The sequence below is a fragment of the Lutra lutra genome, unplaced genomic scaffold (assembly GCF_902655055.1).
Source record: "Lutra lutra unplaced genomic scaffold, mLutLut1.2, whole genome shotgun sequence".
NCBI lineage: Eukaryota > Metazoa > Chordata > Mammalia > Carnivora > Mustelidae > Lutra > Lutra lutra.
In genome coordinates, this window is record NW_025923848.1 from 251,566 (window position 1) to 272,821 (window position 21,256).

Sequence of the window (21,256 nt, forward strand, 5' to 3'; positions counted from 1 at the left end):
CAGAAATGTGATGAAATATTTCTGTGTGAACAAATGGCAACTTTTAACTTCTCTCCCTCCCTGAACCCTCCATCATTCAGAAACTCTCAGGGAGAATTCTTTCTCCAAGATACTTAGGATTATTGGCATAAGTTCAGCACAAGTGCCTTTTTCTTGTAACAGGACACCGCTGGAAACATTGGTTATTTTACCAAAGGATTGAGTGAAATGTCCAATTTGAGAGTAACGTGTATAGACTCAGATAATAACCAGACACTTTTCAGGAATTAAGTATGACTTTGTGGAGCCCCTTGGCAATAGCAGCTTGACACCTCGATGACACAGTGTCCAGGAGTCTTGCCAGATGAGTAGGGAATGTTACTTGTTGGCAGTTATAGGAACCTCAGGATATTTGTGGGACCTCAAGAAGAGGAATCCACCCAATTCGACAGGTATTGCAGTCAAGTCTGATGTGAGTATTGGGCTTGGCTTTGGCCTGGACACACTAGTGAACGTTCACACTAGAGATTCCTCATGAAAAGTTCCAGCACAGTAAGGTTTCAAAATCTTACAGATTTTGTAGTAATGGAATGGTCCATTACTATGCCTGCCAGGCTTAGTTAGAATAGATGCTGAGAAATCAAGTATGCTAGCGGCTGCCTTCTTGCATCTAAGAAGCCATCCCAAATCCGTTCAACTGAAATACATCACCCATGTGAACTGGCACCCGCTGCCACCACTGTCAGGCATTTCTGTGCCTCACAATGGGTCCTGCGAAGCTTTGAATCTGTTTAGTTCACAATCAGGTTTGGAGACCTCACTTTGGAGGCTGAGAGGATTTTCTGATTGGGAAAATCCTATCAGAACTATACCTCAAATCATACCAGAATCCTCTAGAAGCTTGTTGTTCTGGGCTTGCCCTTTGGTCAAGTAGCATAGTCTTTGTTTAGGAGTGAAATAACATCAATCTCCAATGTATAGTTACATTCATATTGTGTGATGATTAGTTGTTGGAGTTTTTTTTTTAAGATTTTATTTATTTATTTGACAGACAGAGATCACAAGTAGGCAGAGAAGCAGGCAGAGATAGAGGAGGAAGCAAGCTCCCTGCTGAGCAGAGAGCCCGATGCGGGGCTCAATCCCAGGACCCTGGGATCATGACCTGAGCTGAAGCCAGAGGCTTTAACCCACTGAGCCACCCAGGTGCCCTGAGTTGTCGGAATTTTTTATATCTTTTTTTTGAGTTCCAGGGTCCATGAGAGGCATGTCTTAGAAAGGAAAGACCAGAGACTCATTTCAGCCAAATAGAGTTGTGACAAAAGTAAGGAAGCAAGACTAACAGATTCACTCACTTAGAGTAGAAAAGACATTGAGAAGGTAAAGTATATGCACATCTCCTACCGGAGTTCCATGTCATTGAAGTGATGGGGTAGAGGAATGAGAACGCATGTCAAAGGTGAAAGACAATTCAAGGAGAAGTAAGCATCCCTAGGACAGTCATACAAAATGCAGTTGAATGAGGGTTTCTGCAGATTTTCTGTTTGGGTTCTGGAAGCAGCAGGAACTTTATTTAGACTCTTGTCACTAGTTGGTGATTGACCTCTGGGCCATCTCCTGGCCCACATCCTCCTGTTTGTGTCTGGCATAGATATCATGGAACTCCTGGTAGCCAATTGACCATTCATGTATTATTTAGAGGTCTGCCAGCAGCAATGCTGTCTTTCACAAAATCGGGATCCTTTGGTTTTGGCCTCGTTGAACTTGTGGTCTCTGCTGGAAGGGAGGAGCATGCTTTCAGTTTTGTCTGACATTGTGTCTTCCCGAGTGTGGGTCCTGAGACCTCAGCTAAAAGCTCTCCTTGTTTTTACAGGTGGTGCTTCGAGGCTTAGGTGACTTGGCCTCATTGGCAGCATCCAATGTGTCTGGCCTCTATCTCTTCTTGCAGATTCAAGTGCAACACGTACAGGAGTGTGACCCCTGTAGTCTCCCTGTTGGTTGTGCATCACAGTGGTAAGTTGTCTTGTTTCTGAACCTTCTGCCTGGGTTGAGCTTCAGGCCTTGACATGGGTGTCTTTTTTGCTGGCTTCTGTCATTCTTCCGGAGGAAAAGATACCCTTTTCTTGTCGATTAAATTGGAAATGTACCCTTAACCAGAATATCTAGAGTTTGTTGCTTAGGGAAAATTACTTAGTGGCACATAAGGAGAAGGTTCTGCAAGTCCCTGCCCCACACAAAACTTCTGAACGACAGATTGCCTCTGGTAGCAGAATCCTGAGTTATTGCAGGCTTACCTTACATACAGATGTTCTCCCTGCAATCGACTTTCTGCCCACCTGTGCTTTATTGGGTCATTCGTCTACAACACAGAATATCGGACATCTTTACAAATGGATGTCTGAGTGGACTTCCAGGGACGATGTCTCTCTCTCTCTCTCTTTCTCTCTCTCTCCTTTTTGTGGAGAGGGGAATGGGAGTTGCAGAGGATGAGAGAGATCCTTAAGCAGGCTCCACATGCCTTGCATAGCAAGGCACAGGGCTCAATCCATCAACCCGACATCATAACCTGAGCCAAAGCCAGAGTTGGTCCCTTAACAGAACGAACCATGCAGGCATTCCTGGACATGCTTTGTCTTCATGCAAGGGAGTGTAAGAACCCCATCTTGTTCTAAAATTTTCCAATCAGGGAGTATTTCCATGTCCGCAATGGTCTTACTCCATTTCAGTCCCAGAGATACGTAGCTGCTTTTGGTGGTGGAGAAAACCACTTGGCTCCCAAGTTCTCATAGATGGATAGGAAGCCCTCACTGCCTGATGTTGAACTGTAGAGGTTTCACTGCCCTGGTACTGACAGTTCTTCCAGAAAAGCACCTTTGTAAAAGATAAAATTAATTTGCAAGCCCCTGGGTGGCACAGTTGGGTCAACATCTGCCCTTGGGTCAGGTCAGGATCCCTGGATACTGGGGGATCAAGCCCTGCATTGGGCACCTTCTCAATGTGAAGCCTGCTTTCTCTCCCTCTTCCCTGCTGCCAGACCCCAACTCTTCTTCTTCCCTCTCTGGCTCTCTCACTCTCAAATAAGCAAAGTAAATAGAAGTATTTCTAAGCATGTAATTAATTTGTAAATCCTTTCCAATATTTGAGGACAATAGTAGTAGAATTAAGGACACATGAGAGGTAGATCACAAACCATGTGTTTTTTGAATCTTGTTGCCATTCATCCCTGTGATCTACATATATCGATAGATTAATGTTTTCGTGAACATACATCAATCACCTTGTGTTCTAAGATTCTGAGTTAACCCTCCAATTGATGTTCTCATGAATCAAAGAGAGTGTTATTTATATGTCAATCTTACTACCAAGAGAGAGTGCCTGTGTCAATTGTGAGAGCTAGTAAAGGAAAGTCCCCCGTTCTTACTTGGCAGAGTGTGCACAGTTGTCAGACCCCACCTGTTTGGTGATATTGGTCTTTATGCAAGTACTGATGGATGGGAGCAGATTTGCTTTATTTCAAGCTATTGGTTACTGGAATAGTGCATTCAACCTCCCTCAAAATGTGACCCAGTTGTATGTGTTTGCAGTGAAAAGTTCTGTGTCTGAGTTTGTATCTCAATTTCACCCTAAGAAATTCCTTGGGAGGTATTTGCCCAGTGATTTTCTTATGTGAGTATCAGGGGAAGAATTCCCCTCTCTTACGCAGGGATCAGTCTTTCCTCAGTGTGAGGGCTTCGTTCCTGGATAAGGAAGAAGGGATACCTGAGCACATTCCTTTCCTCATCACACCAGGAGGATTTTCTTGTGTGTGAATCCTCCAGGTTCTTCACGTGTTGGCTCCGTGAGGAATGGGATTCCCACATGGATTTCATTGGCATTCAGCAGAAGTGATGATGCAGGGTGTCCCAGGAAGTACCTTCATCTTCGCTCTAATGTGAGCGATGACACACACTCTGAGATTGTACCGGGAGCTCAGGCCAGAGCCCCACTTGAAATTTCACCCACCAAGATACAGCACTAGTGGTTCTCTCCATGTGAGTTCTTCAGTGTTGGGAAAGGGACCATTTCCAGCAGGAGGCTGTCTCAGTGATCAGAGACAAAGGGTTTGTACTGTGTGATTTCTGTGGTGGTGAGAAGAGTGGGCTCTTTAGGTAAAGGTGGGGCCCCAGTGATGACAGTCACAGGTTTCTCTGCTCTGAGTTGTCTGGTGTCTCCAAATATGAGAGCTGTACTTAACAGCTCTTCCACGTTGACCGCATTTGTCGGGGTTCCCACCAGTGTGGATGCTCAGATGCTGGCTAAGGGTGTGGCTGGAATAAATGCTTTCCCTTGAAGATGGCATGCAACCAACTTCTATCTATGATAACGTGCCCATGGCCTTGCAGGGATGCATGTTGCTGTGAGCTCTTGTACCGCAATCCCACCACATGGCTTCTACCCCGTGTGAGGTCATGGACAAGAATAAGAGCAGAGCTCTCTGAATGAAGGGTCTCCCACGTTCGTTACATACCTACGGTGCCTCTCTCATGGTTTTTCTGTGTGCAGAGGTGAGCACTGCCATGGAATTGTTTCCCCCATTCGTATCATGTCTACTTTCCTCAGAAGGGTGAGTTCTGTCATGTCTCCCGAGGTTAGAGTCCCGACTAAAGGATCTCCCACACTGGGGAGATGTGTGGTGTGACACAGGATGAACGAGCTCTGATATCACTTGAACCAGGGGTACATGGCTGAAGGCTCTTCCACATTGTGTGTAAATACAAGGTTTGTCTTCCCAGGACACAACACACATGGAGTGAGGTGAGGTACGTGAGAAATCTTCCTCCTGTTCCCCAGCATTGGCTGGGTTCCTGTGCAGTGTGAACCGTCCGCTAATGGCCAGAAGAGGAGGGGCTGTGGAAGGATTGCTCACTCATTTTCCTCCCTTCCTGACTCAACGTACGAATTCCATCCCCTTCCATCAAGAATAGTCTGTGTGTCAACCTCTGCATGCCACTTGTAGTCAGATGCCATGTTACTTTCTGGAATTCTGATAGATCTTTCTACATGGCAGCCTCACATCCACGTCAACTTCTGATTAAATTTTAGATGTTTAAGTTTGAAAGACTATATTGGTGAGTTGTGTGGAAGTCAGTGACTTTTACAGACACTCAGGTAATGGCTTAACTTGAGGCCCATTTCTGCCAAAAAATGAAACTATTCAGATTTGTGGTGGGACAGCCTGTATGCTCAGTGTCTTGGAAGACAGGAGATTGTGGTGAATGCTTAGCGTACCCCATGTCCAACTCTAGTGTGGAAGGCCAGGGTTCATTCCCGTGAAGGATACTTTTTCTTGCAGGGAAGCAGACATTTGAGATGCACCCATGTGTGTATCACTTCATCCATTATAATAGAGAACATATTGCTGTGAGCTCTTGGGTCTTCTACACACAGAATGAGTCTCGGAACACTATATGAAAAAGTACTGAAGTACTGTTTGGGGAATAACATAACAGAACAAAAGAAAGAAAGACAGGGAGGGAGGAAGGAATACAAAGAACAAAAAGATAATGAAGGGAAGGAAGGAAGCAAGCAAGGGAGGTAGGGTTTGAAAAAAAGAGAGAAGAGAAACTGGTAGAGAGGCATTAGGGGAAAGAAAATTTTGAAAGTTTGAGACAAACATCTGAGAGTTAAGATTTTAGCTTGATGAAAAAGGAAAGAAATGGAGACATCTACTAAGGAGCAGAAAACTGTTATAGGGTATTGGTAATTAGAACCTATTTACCAGGTAAACATGTGAGAGAAAAAAAAAGTGAGGATAGGATGCTGAGGAGTTTAAGATGGGCAAACTCCACAAAGTCAAGGACTGAAAGAAGTGCCATGTGAGGGTTTCACTGCAAGAATCACAGAAGTGGTCCTGTCCTCAGAGGACACAGAATGTGCAGTGGGTTAGGTGGATGGAGATGGAAGAGTTGACAGAAATGGGACAATGTTGCATGGTTGTTTCCACAGCAGCCTTACAAGAGATAAGACTCTTGTAGGAAACATGTTAGAGTTCAAGGCCTATGGTCAAGAAAGAAGACTTGAGACGGCTTTGCTGGTGGGAGGTGACTCTTATTAAAGCACTGGAACACGACCCATGGGTAGAAAGGGTTGCTACGCTGGGGTCGTGATGGGAGGCTGACTCTCTAGGATGGCGTTGGGGGAGGTCAGTGAAAGGGAGGTTTTGCAGGAACATTGCAGTAGGACAGAGGACACACAGGATACAGGAGGCTTTGCTCTTGTCAATTAAAGGTGGTTTTTCCTTATAGGAAGGCATTAATAGAAAGATAGTTGGGAGCTTCTTTGAGGAATGTTACATTCCTCCTCTCACAAGTCCTTCTCAAGGGACTGCAGGGTTGAATAGAAATTCCGTTTTATTAACATTTCCTTCTGCCTCAGCCTCTCTTAGTGTTATGGAGGGGAGGGAGATGTTAGGGCTTCAGGAAAAGGAGTTACAGGTCTCTGGAAGGTAGCTAGCCTCTTGTTAAGCAAGCCTCTTCTGGAGAATCACGAGGACTTTTATAAACTGAGAGAGACCCTTGTCTTGCAGGCTTTTGATCTCTATTTGTAGAGAATCTGTTTTTTTCCTTTCCCTAGCTTTAGGGCAATCAGAGCGCCTGAGGAATGTCACCCATATCATATGTTAGGTGGGGGTGTGTGTGGCATGCCATCTCCTACTTTGTGCTCAGCTAGCCTTCTCCTCCCTCCTCATGTGCCCCAGAACTGTTTAGACCCTTCTGTTCTTAAGGTTGTTGAAGGAGGATGGTCCCATCTTCTGTAACTTCTTCCTGCTGAATGGAGGCAAAGAGCTGTCCCTACTTGTGGGTCATTCCTGGTCAGTTAGGGGGCCTCTCTGTGTCAGAGTTGTGAAATGAAGAGACTGCTGAGTGCAGGGGAGAAGTTGTGACTGGATCTTGTTGAGTTGAAAAGACCATCCGCCTTCTGGAAGTTACGGCAGTGAAGTGTCCCTGGCACCACCTGCAGAGATGGGGGTGGGCAACACAACAGGGTTAGAAGAAGAAAGAGAAGGAGAAACCTATGAAGAGTCTTTTGATAGTGGGTGAGAATCCTCCCCCAGGCCAAGAGTTGAGCCAATCCTTAAAGAGAGGGATCCATGGAAGTGTGGATTTGAGCAGTGGTGTCTGTTAGGAACCCAGAAATCTCTTTGTGATAGTGGAGAATGTACCGCAGCATTGTCTTTAGATTAGCACAGGCTCCACCTTGCACAGCAGTGACAACATCTAATGCCTTTGTGTTTTTTTAGAACTGCTTTATGCATTGGGATCATTCCTGTATTTCATTGAGAAATCCTGTTCAGACTGACCAGTAGGACCTTGACTGTGTTCTCTGTAAGGACTTCCCCATGCCACACGGCATCCTTCAGGCCACCCAAAGAGGGACTAAGATGGATGCTAGGTGGCCACATCAATGAAACAGAGCACACATGCACCGTTGCTTGAAAGGGGGAAGGTCGCCTGGGTCAGTGATGGTTTTAATAATGTGCCCATGCATCTAGGCCCAACCCAAGGGGCCCCTAGAGCTTGGAGAAGCCACGGGCACAGGTTAGAGCTTCATGGCTATTGGGTCCCAGCTAGGGGTCCTTATCTAATTCTGAGTCTCCTTGAACTGCAGTCTGGCTTTCAAGAGCTACTCAGGTTTGGAGGGCCATTCTTGGAACGTGTAATCATTTCAGGCCCTTGTTGGGTTGGGGGGTTATGGCTTGGGAAGAAGAGCCTTTTCTGTAAATTGCTTCATGGGAATAGAGGACGAGGAAGGCCTGTTGGAGTCTGGATAAATACTGTAAGATTTTTGCCAATTGCAACAAACAGGTGGGCACTAGGATCTCTGATTTGTGGGCAGACATGTTTGCTGACATGCTTTGGCCCCAGCGGTCTGAGTTCGACTGATGACAGCATACCTGATTTTACTTAGCCCCATTCCATGAAACTATTCCCATTGCTAAAGAACCTGTCCTCTGCATTTTCGTAGGGGCATCTTCAGTCTGGTCAACTTAAGAACCTTTCAAGAGCTGTGAGCCATGGGCTTAGAGTGGTCAGGTCCAGGCCTAAGGATCGCTGGGTTTAAATTTGGGCTGGTTTCTGGTGTTAGTTCAGGCGTATCTCGAAGCGTAAGCTGGTACTTGATGAATTGGCCTCCTATCATGGTTTGATGGCCTTTGTTCTCTGTGACGCTCTGGAGCTGATGCCAAGTCCTTAGAGTCAGGGGCCATCCCTGTATGAATTGGAAGGTTCCTTTTCCCAGGAGGGCCATTGAATGCTTAGCTAAAGCCTTTGTTTGTCATTGTACCTGAATGGGGTGGCATATTGGATCAGTAGGGCTGTGAGGGAAGAAATCATTCCAAGAAGCTCTTTTTATTTTGAGGTCTCACCTGAATATTCTTCTTAGTTAGGAGTCGCCAGTAAGTGGGAGAAAACTTGCCTGGGAGATAAGGGCCTTCCCAACTGCCCCCTGCACTCCAGTTACAGAGAGAGTGGGGTACGTCATTGCCTACATAAGTCCCCAGAGAAACCTGTGGAGTGGTGTATGTTCTCTGGCTTTGAGGGAATGAGTTCCTCATCCCAGCCCCATCAAATTGGTCAAGTTGCTAGTTGAGGTCTACAGTCATGGGGGAATCAATCACATGCTCCAGTTGTTAAATTAACCTTGAGCCCATGGGGTCCTGGTATTATCCCCACAGAATAAGAAGCAAGGGGATTGCCTGTCCATGAGCTAATGTGGAAATATTTCTGAAGATGACCTCAAGTTGTCTAGCTTAGGTAAGCAACATATATGGAAAAGCCACCAGTTTTAGACTTGAACGTCCACAAAGGTGGGTTCTTGAAGCCTACTTTTCCTCTTCAAAAGAACATTCCTTTCCAGAGACAGCCAACTCAGGGCTCTTGTCCTTGGAAAGCAAGTCCTGCTTTAACCCATGTGGCCAATTATCGACTTAAACTCATCAAGCCTAGTGATTGACCATGGTGGTTGCTTAGAATCTGCATCACTGGGACTTTTCTGAGGAATCTCTAACCGTTGTTTCTCTAGGCTAGAAGCCAAGGGAAGGGCTTGCCATCAGAAGTGCCTGTGATCCCTGTGGATTTGGGCAGATTCCTCTTCTTAAGGTGCCCGGTATATCCTGAGGTTCCTACACCTGTCAGAGAGTGACATTCTTTATACTCCTGGTGAGGCAGTGGGGAAGTCTGGAAGCAAGGGGTGAAGCCAACATTCCCAAGTGGCTTGATAGCTGCAGGTTTTCTGAAAGTCAGCCTTAGCTCCTTAAAGCCCTTTGGTCCCATCTGAGTCTCTGCCTAGTTCTCTCCATAGGACAGTCTTATCCAATTCTTGGTCCAATCCCCCATGTTTCCAATGATGTCCCGTTACAACGAGAAGAGATTGTTCTTGAACATAGGGAGATATATTAGGGTTTCCATGGGAGAAGAAATGCTTCCTGAGAGCTTTGCACTTGGAGGGCTCAGGTAGAGCAAAACATGCAATGCTTTAACGTGCTTCCAAAGGAATGTTGGCCATTGCTGCTCTGAACATTGTGGTACAGACATCCCTTTTCACTACCTCTGTATCTTTGGGGTAAATACCCAATAGTGCAATTGTAGGGTCATAGGGAAGCTCTATTTTTTTTTTATTTTTTTTAAAGATTTTATTTATTTATTTGACAGAGATTACAAGTAGGCAGAGAGGCAGGCAGAGAGAGAGAGAGAGAGAGAGAGAGAGAGAGGAAGCAGGCTCCCTGCTGAGCAGAGAGCCCGATGTGGGGCTCGATCCCAGGACCCTGGGATCATGACCTGAGCCGAAGGCAGAGGCTTTAACCCGCTGAGCCACCCAGGCGCCCCGGAAGCTCTATTTTTAATTTCTTAAGGAATCTCCACACTGTACTCCAAATTGGCTGCACTAACTTGCATTCCCACCAAAACAATGTTGGATCCCATTTCTGTATGCCCTAGGTGTCTAGCATGCTGTCCTTGAGGCCCAAGTTTTCCCCGAGGTGCAGCATGGTGCTTGGGGCCCCAGTTCCACTGCTGTGGTGTCTGGGTGCTCCAGAGGTCGAGCTCAGATTGGAGACAGCCTCTCCTCCCTATACCTGTTGCTGCTGCAAAACACACAGGCTGAGGGGGACCCGTTTTGTTGGGACCACTGCCTATGTTGAGCCCAGCATTGGTCACGGTAAGGTGTGTGAAAGTGACAAGGGTGGTTAGGAGTGGCACCCTGGGGGAATACAGCTGGAGTGGCTGCTGCACCTTGAATCGATTCCAGGGTGGTCAAGGGGCCCTGGCAGTCCCGCTTCTTCATGCATCTGTCATGCTCTGCATGGTTGCTGTGGACTGGAGGGACAGCGGGAGGAGGAGCAGCCCCTCCAGCAGACAGAGGAAAAGACCAGAAGACTGCTGTGCCCCCCAGTCCCAGGTGGGCCCAGTCTCTCAAGACAATGGATTGTTGTAGGCCCAGATCGTTGACTCCTGCTCCAAGTGGTCAGTCATCAGCAGGGCCAGGGCAGCCAAGTCTGGGTGTGGTGGCCAACTCAGAGAGTCCTCTTGTCTCATCCTTGGCATTCCAGTGCCATCTTCTGGTTGGCTGCACAGAAGTCTTCTCTTTTATTGGCCTGCGGAGGTCAGGTGCAAGAGAGATATTCCTGCAGGCGTGTTTCCATGTGTTTTCATGCCGAGTCTTCCTCCAGGCCCAAATCGAAGCCACATATGAGGCCCCAGGGCCCTCCTGGCTCCCTTTGTCTCTGGAGACTTTGGTGCCTTGGGGTCATGGGCAGACTGTCCTGTGGTGTAGCTGTGGAGACAACAGGTGGTCTGGTGTGAGATAGCGAGTGGTATGTGGCCTGGGGCAGGTCTTAGCAGAGGTCTATGGGGTTTTGTGGGGCGTGTTTTCTGAGGTGTTGAGGTAGAGGTTTCCCTGCAGGACCCATGTGTGACATGAAGAAAGGGAAGTTTCCCATGGGCCCCCTGGGGCTGAATGAAGGCTGCACACCCAGGGTCACTCGGGCCCCTTCCCTGACCATCCTTCTTTATGACGACCAGGTCCTCCTGCTGGGCTGTCCCTTCCCTCACCTCTCTGAGAGCCCTCGACATGCCCTTCTCTGTGGGGCAGCCTTTGCCCCCACACGGCTGTTGCAGGTGGTGTGGCAGAGACGGCGTGCTCCTGACTCCCATGGGAAGTGAGTTTCCACAGTCCTCATGCTGTGGGCAGATGGTGGGCAAGTGGGAAACAGGCAAGATGGCTTTTCCCTGATGGGTCTTCCCTGCGGATCGAGGGATTGAGGAGAGTCTCTAGAATACAACTCACATTGCAAAATGGAGCCATGAGGGGACCTGCTACCTCCCATGAGGCGTCTTGGAGGCTCAGGGGACTGGAGGTGTTGGTCAGGTCCTACAGGAGTGACAACCATACATGACTCAGCTGGAGACCAGGGCCTGCTCCCTGTGACAGGGAAGCAAAACTGGGAGCGGTGAGCTGCCCTGCTCCTGTGAGCCCGGGGGCCTGTCTTGTTTGCTCATTTCTCAGGTGCCTGAAGTGGGAAATGAGGTCACCATACCACTGTCTCTTTCCGACTAGTGTTGTTCAGAAGCAATCTGTCTGCTGACTTTTGCAGGGTAGGAGGGTAAGGCTTGGGTCATTCAGAGTGAGGGGCTCAATAGGACATGGGGCCCTTTTCCAGAAGAGCACAGTGCATGGGCTGTGTGGGGTCCAGTTCCTCCAGGCAGCCAGTGCCCTCCCTCCAAGTTCCTGGAAAACATCGCCCAACCACCACAGGGAGTTGCACGGATAAGGTGGAGGTTCCCCATGGGATGTTCTCAGGGCTTCTGAGTGCCTGCAGGTACTGTGACTTTCCACAGGGTCACAGAAGGATCGGTGGTGTCTGAGTGTCGCAGAGCTTACTGGTATTAGAACAGGGAAGCCGGCTACAGAGACAGAGCCGAGGAGTAAGTTCTAAACTCGGGGTTACCTTGAACCGGTCGCAGGCTCGGTCAGCTCAGAGCGTGGCCGGAGGCCAGGGTGATGGGAGAAATTGGGGGCTGTTCTCTGAGGGCGCACTGGGGATTGGTGCCCCGGGCTCTCGGCTCCTCCGGGCTGGACACCGGGAGGCCAACATCTTCATTCCCATCATCCAGAACTCTACGGAAAATGCTCAGGGAAAAAAGCTCCCGAAGGCAAACCCAGAAAACCCAAGTGGATTACTCAGCCCGGCCCCGGGTAAGGGCGGTGCAATTCCGCCTGGGGCAAAGACGCTTGAGAATCACTACAACAGGCCCCTCCTCCAGAAGATCAATGAGAAACACAGCTAGGACCAATTTCACATACCAAGGAGTGCAGTTTCAATACCAAGGAGAGCAGCGGAATTCCAGAGGAGAAGAAAGCAAAGCACGGAACTCATGGCTTACTCACCATGATTCTTTAGCCTTGCAGTTAATTTATATTTTTTTTCTTTTTCAACTTTATTTCTCATCTTCTGTAAATTTTTTTTAACTTTTACCGTTTTCTTTTTTAACGTTTTTTAAAGAGTTTATCTAATATATACATATTTTTTTTCCTTTTTATATTTTTTATTGGCTTTCTTTTTTTTAATAGTTTCTTTGTTTTTTTTTTTTTTTTTTTTTTCTTTCTGAACCCTTTTTTATCACCTTTCTCCCCCCTCACGATTTGGGATCTCTTCTGATTTGGCTAAAGCATATTTTCCTGGGGTTGTTGCCAAACTTTTAGTATTTTACTTGCTCCTTCGTATACTCTTATCTGAACAAAATGACAAGGCAGAAAAATTCACAACAAAAAAAAGAACAAGAAGCAGTACCAAAGGCTAGGGATCTAATCAATACAGACATTGGCAATATGTCAGATATATGGTTCAGAATGACGATTCTCAAGGTTCTAGTCGGGCTTGAAAAAGGCATGGAAGATATTAAAGCAACCCTCTCGGGAGATATAGAAGCCCTTTCTGGGGAAATAAAAGAACTAAAATCTAACCAAGTTGAAATAAAAAAAGCTATTAATGAGGTGCAATCAAAAATGGAGGCTCTCACTGCTAGGATAAATGAGGCAGAAGAAAGAATTAGCGATATAGAAGACCAAATGACAGAGAATAAAGAAGCTGAGCAAAAGACAGACAAACAGCTACTGGACCACGAGGGGAGAATTCGAGAGATAAGTGACACCATAAGACGAAACAACATTAGAATAATTGGGATTCCAGAAGAAGAGGAAACGGAGAGGGGAGCAGAAGGTATATTGGAGAGAATTATTGGAGAGAATTTCCCCAATATGGCAAAGGGAACAAGCATCAAAATCCAGGAGTTTCAGTGACCCCCCTCAAAATCAATAAGAATAGGTCCACACCCCATCACCTAATAGTAAAATTTACAAGTCTTAGTGACAAAGAAAAGATCCTGAAAGCAGCCTGGGAAAAGTCTGTAACGTACAATGGTAAAAATATTAGATTGGAAGCAGACATATCCACAGAGACCTGGCAGGCCAGAAAGAGCTGGCATGATATATTCAGAGTACTAAATGAGAAAGAACATGCAGCCAAGAATACTATATCCAGCTAGGTTATCATTGAAAATAGAAGGAGAGATTAAAAGCTCCCAGGACAAACAAAAACTGAAAGAATTTGCAAACACCAAACCAGCTCTACAGGAAATATTGAATGGGGTCCTCTAAGCAAAGAGAGACCCTAAAAGTAGTAGATCAGAAAGAAACAGAGACAATATACAATAACAGTCACCTTACAGGCAATACAATGGCACTAAATTCATATCTCTCAATACTTACCCTGAATGTTAATGGGCTAAATGCCCCAATCAAAAGACACAGGGTATCAGAATGGATAAAAAAACAAAAACCATCTATATGTTGCCTACAAGAAACTCATCTTAAACCCGAAGACACCTCCAGGTTTAAAGTGAGGGGTGGAAAAGAATTTACCATGCTAATGGACATCAGAAGAAAGCAGGAGTGGCAATCCTTATATCAGATCAATTAGATTTTAAGCCAAAGACTATAATAAGTGATGAGGAAGGACACTATATAATACACAAAGGAACTGTCCAACAAGAAGATCTAACAATTTTAAATATCTATGCCCCTAACGTGGGAGCAGCCAACTATATAAACCAATTAATAACAAAATCAAAGAAACACATCGACAAGAATACAATAATAGTAGGGGATTTTAACACTCCCCTCACTGAAATGGACAGATCATCCAAGCAAAAGATCAACAAGGAAATCAAGGCCTTAAATGACACACTGGACCAGATGGACATCACAGATATATTCAGAACATTTCATCCCAAAGCAACAGAATACACATTCTTCTCTAGTGCACATGGAACATTCTCCAGAATAGATCACATTCTTGGTCCTAAATCAAGTCTCAACCGGTATCAAAAGATTGGGATCATTCCCTGCATATTTTCAGACCACAATGCTCTAAAGCTAGAACTCAATCACAAGAGGAAATTTGGAAAGAACCCAAATAAATGGAGACTAAACAGCATCCTTCTAAAGAATGAATGAGTCAACCAGGAAATTAAAGAAGAATTGAAAAAATTTATGGAAACAAATGATAATGAAAACACAACGGTTCAGAATCTGTGGGACACAACAAAGGCAGTCCTCATAGGAAAATATATAGTGGTATAAGCCTTTCTCAAGAAACAAGAAAGGTCTCAGGTACACAACCTAACCCTACACCTAAAGGAGCTGGAGAAAGAACAAGAAAGAAACCCTAAACCCAGCAGGAGAAGAGAAATCATAAAGATCAGAGCAGAAATCAATGAAACAGAAACAAAAAAAAAAAAAAAAAAAAAAAAAAAAAAAAAAAAACAATAGAACAAATCAATGAAACTAGGAGCTGGTTCTTTGAAAGAATTAATAAGATGGATAAACCCCTGGCCAGACTTCTCAAAAAGAAAAGAGAAAGGACCCAAATAAATAAAATCATGAATGAAAGAAGAGAGATCACAACGAACACCAAAGAAATACAGACAATTATAAGAACATACTATGAGCAACTCTACGCCAACAAATTGGACAATCTGGAAGAAATGGATGCATTCCTAGAGACATATAACTACCACAACTGCACCAAGAAGAAATGGAAAGCCTGAGCAGACCCATAAGCAGTAAGGAGATTGAAAGAGTCATCAAAAATCTCCAAACAAGGGGCGCCTGGGTGGCTCAGTGGGTTAAAGCTGCTGCCTTCGGCTCAGGTCATAATCCCAGGTCCTGGGTTCGAGCCCCACATCGGGCTTTCTGCTCAGCAGGGAGCCTGCTTCCTCCTCTCTCTCTGCCTGCCTCTCTGCTTACTTGTGATTTCTCTCTGTCAAATAAAAAAAATAAAATCTTTAAAAAAAAATCTCGAAACAAACAAAAGCCCAGGGCCAGATGTCTTCCCTGGGGAATTCTACCAAACATTTAAAAAAGAACTAATTCCTATTCTCCTGAAATGATTCCAAAAAATAGAAATAGAAGGAAAACTTCCAAACTCATTTTATGAGGCCAGCATCACCTTGAACCCAAAACCAGACAAGGATCCCAACAAAAAAGAGAACTACAGACCAATATCCTTGATGAACACAGATGCAAAAATTCTCGCCAAAATACTAGCCAATAGGATTCAACAGTACGTTAAAAGGATTATTCACCACGACCAAGTGGGATTTATTCCAGGGCTGCAAGGCTGGTTCAACATCCGCAAATCAATCAAGGTGATACAACACATTAATAAAAGAAAGAACAAGAACCATATGATACTCTCCATAGATGCTGAAAAAGCATTTGACAAAGTACAGCATCCCTTCCTGATCAAAACTCTTCAAAGTGTAGGGATAGACGGCACATACCTCAATATTATCAAAGCCATCTATGAAAAACCCACCGCAAATATCATTCTCAATGGAGAAAAACTGAAAGCTTTTCCGCTAAGGTCAGGAACACGGCAGGGATGTCCGTTATCACCACTGCTATTCAACATAGTACTAGAAGTCCTAGCCTCAGCAATCAGACAACAAAAGGAAATTAAAGGCATCCAAATCAGCAAAGAAGAAGTCAAACTATCACTCTTTGCAGATGATATGATACTATATGTGGAAAACCCAAAAGACTCCACTCCAAAACTGCCAGAACTTGTACAGGAATTCAGTAAAGTGTCAGGATATAAAATCAATGCACAGAAATCAGTTGCATTCCTCTACACCAACAACAAGAGAGAAGAAAGAGAAATTAAGGAGTCCATCCCATTTACAATTGCACCCAAAACTATAAGATACCTAGGAATAAACCTAACCAAAGAGACTAAGAATCTATACTCAGAAAACTATAAAGTACTCATGAAAGAAATTGAGGAAGACACAAAGAAATGGAAAAATGTTCCATGCTCCTGGATTGGAAGAATAAATATTGTGAAAATGTCTATGCTACTTAAGCAATCTACACATTTAATGCAATTCCTATCAAAGTACCATCCATTTTTTTTCAAAGAAATGGAACAAATAATCCTAAAATTTATATGGAACCAGAAAAGTCCTCGAATAGCCATAGCAATATTGAAAAAGAAAGCCAAAGTTGGTGGCATCACAATTCCGGACTTCAAGCTCTATTACAAAGCTGTCATCATCAAGACAGCATGGTACTGGCACAAAAACAGACACATAGATCAATGGAACAGAATAGAGAGCCCAGAAAAGACCCTCAAATCTATGGTCAACTCATCTTCGACAAAGCAGGAAAGAATGTCCAATGGAAAAAAGACAGCCTCTTCAATAAATGGTGTTTGGAAAATTGGACAGCCACATGCAGAAAAATGAAATTGGATCATCTCCTTACACCACACACGAAAATAGACTCAAAATAGATGAAGAATCTCAATGTGAGAAAGGAATCCATCAAAATCCTCGAGGAGAACACAGGCAGCAACCTCTTCGACGTCAGCCACAGTATCATCTTCCTAGGAACATCACCAAATGCAAGGGAAGCAAGGGCAAAAATGAACTATTGGGATTTTATCAAGATCAAAAGCCTTTGCACAGCAAAGGAAACAGTGAACAAAACCAAAAAACAACTGACCGAATGGGAGAAGATATTTGCAAATGACATATCAGATAAAGGGCTAGTGTCCAAAATCTATAAAGAACTTAGCAAACTCAACACCCAAAGAACAAATAATCCAATCAAGAAATGGGCAGACACATGAACAGACATTTCTGCAAAGAAGACATCCAGATGGCCAACAGACACATGAAAAAGTGCTCCACATCACTCGGCATCAGGGAAATACAAATCAAAACCACCATGAGATATCACCTCACACCAGTCAGAATGGCTCAAATTAACAAGTCAGGAAATGACAGATGCTGGCGAGGATGCGGAGAAAGGGGAACCCTCCTACACTGTTGGTGGGAATGCAAGCTGGTGTAACCACTCTGGAAAACAGCATGGAGGTTCCTCAAAATGTTGAAAATAGAACTACCCTATGACCCTGCAATTGCACTGCTGGGTATTTACCCTAAAGATACAAACGTAGTGATCCGAAGGGGCACGTGCACCCGAATGTTTATAGCAGCAATGTGTACAATAGCCAAACTATGGAAAGAACCTAGATGTCCATCAACAGACGAAGGGATAAAGAGTGGTATATATACACAATGGAATACTATGCAGCCATCAAAAGAAATGAAATCTTGCCATTTGCGACGACGTGGATGGAACTAGAGGGTATCATGCTTAGCGAAATAAGTCAATCGGAGAAAGACAACTATCATATGATCTCCCTGATATGAGGGAGAGGAGATGCAACATGGGGGGTTGAGGGGGTAGGAGAAGAGTAAATGAAACAAGATCGGATTGGGAGGGAGACAAACCATAAGTGACTCTTAATCTCACAAAACAAACTGAGGGTTGATGGGGGGAGGGGGATTGGGAGAGGGGGTTGGGGTTATGGATATTGGGGAGGGTATGTGCTATGGTGAGTGCTGTGAAGTGTGTAAACCTGGCGATTCACAGACCTGTACCCCTGGGGACAAAAATATATGTCTATAAAAAATAAAATTAAAAAAAAATACAAATACGTGTTTCTGATGAAAGAAAGTCTTGTTTGCTACCAAAGAACCCTGAAATCCTGATTTGGCTCTATTTCCATTCCCAGACACTGAAGTCCCTTGACTTGTCTATTGGCCAAATCTTCCTAATAAAACAAGCCCCTCTTGCACGGACAGACGTCTAGGGAAATGTGGGGTGATTGTCCTGTCACACCTGTTGAGGTTTGAGGATCTCTTTCACCACCTGGCAATGCACAGAGCACCCTTCGTTCCTGCATGAACGGGGCCCCAGGTCCTCCCAGTAATGAGCAGTCCCTGTAGACGACCTCATTTCCCCCTTGAAAGTATACCTTTTGGGTCCACCTCAGAAAGCCCAAGGTAAGACCAGTGGTGGTTGTGTGATTTCCCCTGGGAGAAGGCCAGTTTAATACTTAGACACAGTATCTGCAGGGAAATGGTAGATCTCCACGGAGAAACACGAAGTGAATCGGTCCCATCTATTCATTGCCATTGCTCCTTTGTCAGGGTCCTCCCAGAATGGGCTGTTGCACAAGGCTGCCCCAGAAGCCGCCTGCAGAAGGGAGAAGTGTGTCCCAGCACTCAGTGCTTCAAATGAGGTTGGGAAGAGGCATCATGCAGCCTCTGATGCGGAGATGTGTGTGTGTGAGTGAAGTGGCAGGAGGGAGGTACTGTGACCATTCATGCCTGAGACCTACCTTGACGGGAGAGACCCATGTACACTGACTCAGTAACAGGGATTGGAAAAGACACACTTGTGTCTTTGGGCCACAGTTTTCCCCTTCCTAGTTAGTGACGGGATTTGTTTTCTAGGGGAATTGATTTGCAAGGAAAGAACATCTATTTCAATTGTAGGTGTTGTAGAGTTTTCACATGAATGGACATTCAGGATGTGACAGTGATGGGAAACTTCCCTGAGTACGTGGGCACCATTAATCATCATGTTGAGGGGACCAGACATGTCCGAGAACATAACATTCACCCACCTGATACACACACCAACCCTGAGAATCACAGCGCATGGATTCTCATGTAAACACACCTGGCCACCACCCAGTCCTATAGCACCTAGGAGTAGCATGGAAGCTTCCAGGGGTAGGGTCATGAGACCTCGTGTCTTGGTCTGAAACATGACCCTTAGTCTTGTTGCAACTGGATCTGGATTCTGGATGGCTCTCAAGATCGAACCTGCAAGGAAGCCCCACCCTGCCGATTGTCCAGGTTGCTCCAAACCAATGAGTGACTCTTGAGTACAGCATGCTTACCACTCTCCCTTTCCAGCAGGGCCACCTGCGATTTCAGATCCGATTTCAGGTATAAGAGAAACAAGGGATGCTCTACCTCACATGAAGAAAAGCTAACTTACCACCTTGGTTAAAAATGGGGACTCTCCCTCTGTGCTGTCCACGTCAAGCCATTCGCACAGGCTAGTCAGGGGATCTAGGTGGATACACACAGAGAGTGTCGGGACCCCAACGGGGCTCTTCAGGAATCGCTCAGGGAGCTTTGCTTGGCATGCACATGCAGACAAGTGTGTGGAGGCGGGGAGCTAATCAGTATGGACTGAACTACAGTTGGCCCATCCTGGATGGAGGTTGAAAGGTCCTGGAGAGGAGCAGGGACGTGAATAAACTCTCCCTCTTATTGGAACTACAGGGCATGGAGTAGCTATGAAAAAGTCCATCTCCAAAGCATACCTACTCCCTGAACCCAAACCTGTACAACCTAAGGGCAGCAGAGTAGTTTCTGGGGACAGGGCCATGAGGCCACGGGTCTTTCCCCAGAAAATACCTTTCTGTTACGACGACCCTAATTCTCAATCCCGCAGGACCTGGAATCAGGGAGGTTCTCATCATGGAGCCTGAGAAGAAACCCCACCTTTCCCCTGTTCCAGGTTGTTGCAAACAAGTGGGTGACTCTAGAGTACAGAATACTTACCACCCTCCCCTTCCAGCAGGGGCACCTGTGATTTCAGAAAAGAAAACAGTATGATCATCAAATCATGCTTTGTCCTGTGTGCATGGCTCTTTTGTTCCCTGGAGGATGGGAGAAGACCAGATGCGGAAGTGTGCTAGATGTCCGTGAGCCCCAAAGTTTGAAGAGAGCAAAATGAGTCATGCACAAATGCACCTAGTCTTCCTACAGGTTCCACGTTCTGGGTCCCACTGGACAAAATAGGTGGCAAGGAGGAATAGATGCTACCCGTACCAAAGCTCCCTGCCCTCCAGATGGTTGGTGATCCTGCTGTGGTTGTCCCCACGGCCCTGCAATGTCTTTGGGATTAGGTAGCATTTGGTAACAGATTCTCACTACACCTTCTCCCTACTCTGTCAATTGTGCATGCTGAGATTTTTGTATGTGACTTGGATTAAAAAAGCCTAAAGAATTTTGTATCTCCCACAAAGAAAGCCCAACATACCACCCTGGTGAAAAATGGGGTGTCGTCCTTTGTCCTTCCTGTGGAACATTCACCTGCCTGTCCCTCCAATGAAGCTAGGAAGAGATACACAGAAATGTTCATTTCACTGGTGGGGCTTGGCAGGAAGAGCTCAGGGAGTTTAGCCTGGGGTAGGCGTGCACGGGAGTTTATGGAGACGTTGGGTTACATGGGTATGGACTGAAGAAGCTGCTGCTGCTGCATCAAGAAAGGTCAGGGGAAGGAGCAGGAATGGAGAGAGAAATCTCGACTCTGAACTTTAGCTACAGGGCATTGAATCAGGATGACCTCTTCGATCCGAAAGAGGGTAAACACTAATATGCATGCTACGTTTTACTGATAGGCAAGTTCCTCAAATGAGCGACTGTGTCATGGTCATTGTCAAGACCGTTTCTTTGCCAGGATGAACCTGTGCGTCTCCTCCCTATCTCTCACCTCTTCTAGGAGATTGTATTTCTTCAGAAGAGCACTGGGTGGCAGGTTTGCATTCAATGCTAGCACAACTAACATAGAGTTTAATATTTGTTGCTGATTCATGCATGGTAAGGAAAACCAAAGACAAAGGATTTCTATGTACTGACATCTGTGCATTCCAAAAGAGTCCCCAACCACAAAGTGCTGATTCTTCCCAGTCTTCCTTTCCTGTGGCATATGGGTGTGTCCTTCGAGTCAGTGGGACCCAGTTTCTCAGGACCCATTCCCCCCCACCCCCAATCAGGAACCGGCAAATTCATGAGAGAGTGGAGACCAGGTG

At 45.5% G+C, this 21,256-nt stretch overlaps 1 pseudogene; it reads right to left on the reverse strand.

Moving 5' to 3' along the window:
* Positions 1-10,265: 10,265 nt before the first annotated feature.
* The window catches only part of LOC125092716 (uncharacterized), a 48,891-nt pseudogene continuing 37,900 nt past the window's right edge, over positions 10,266-21,256 (reverse strand).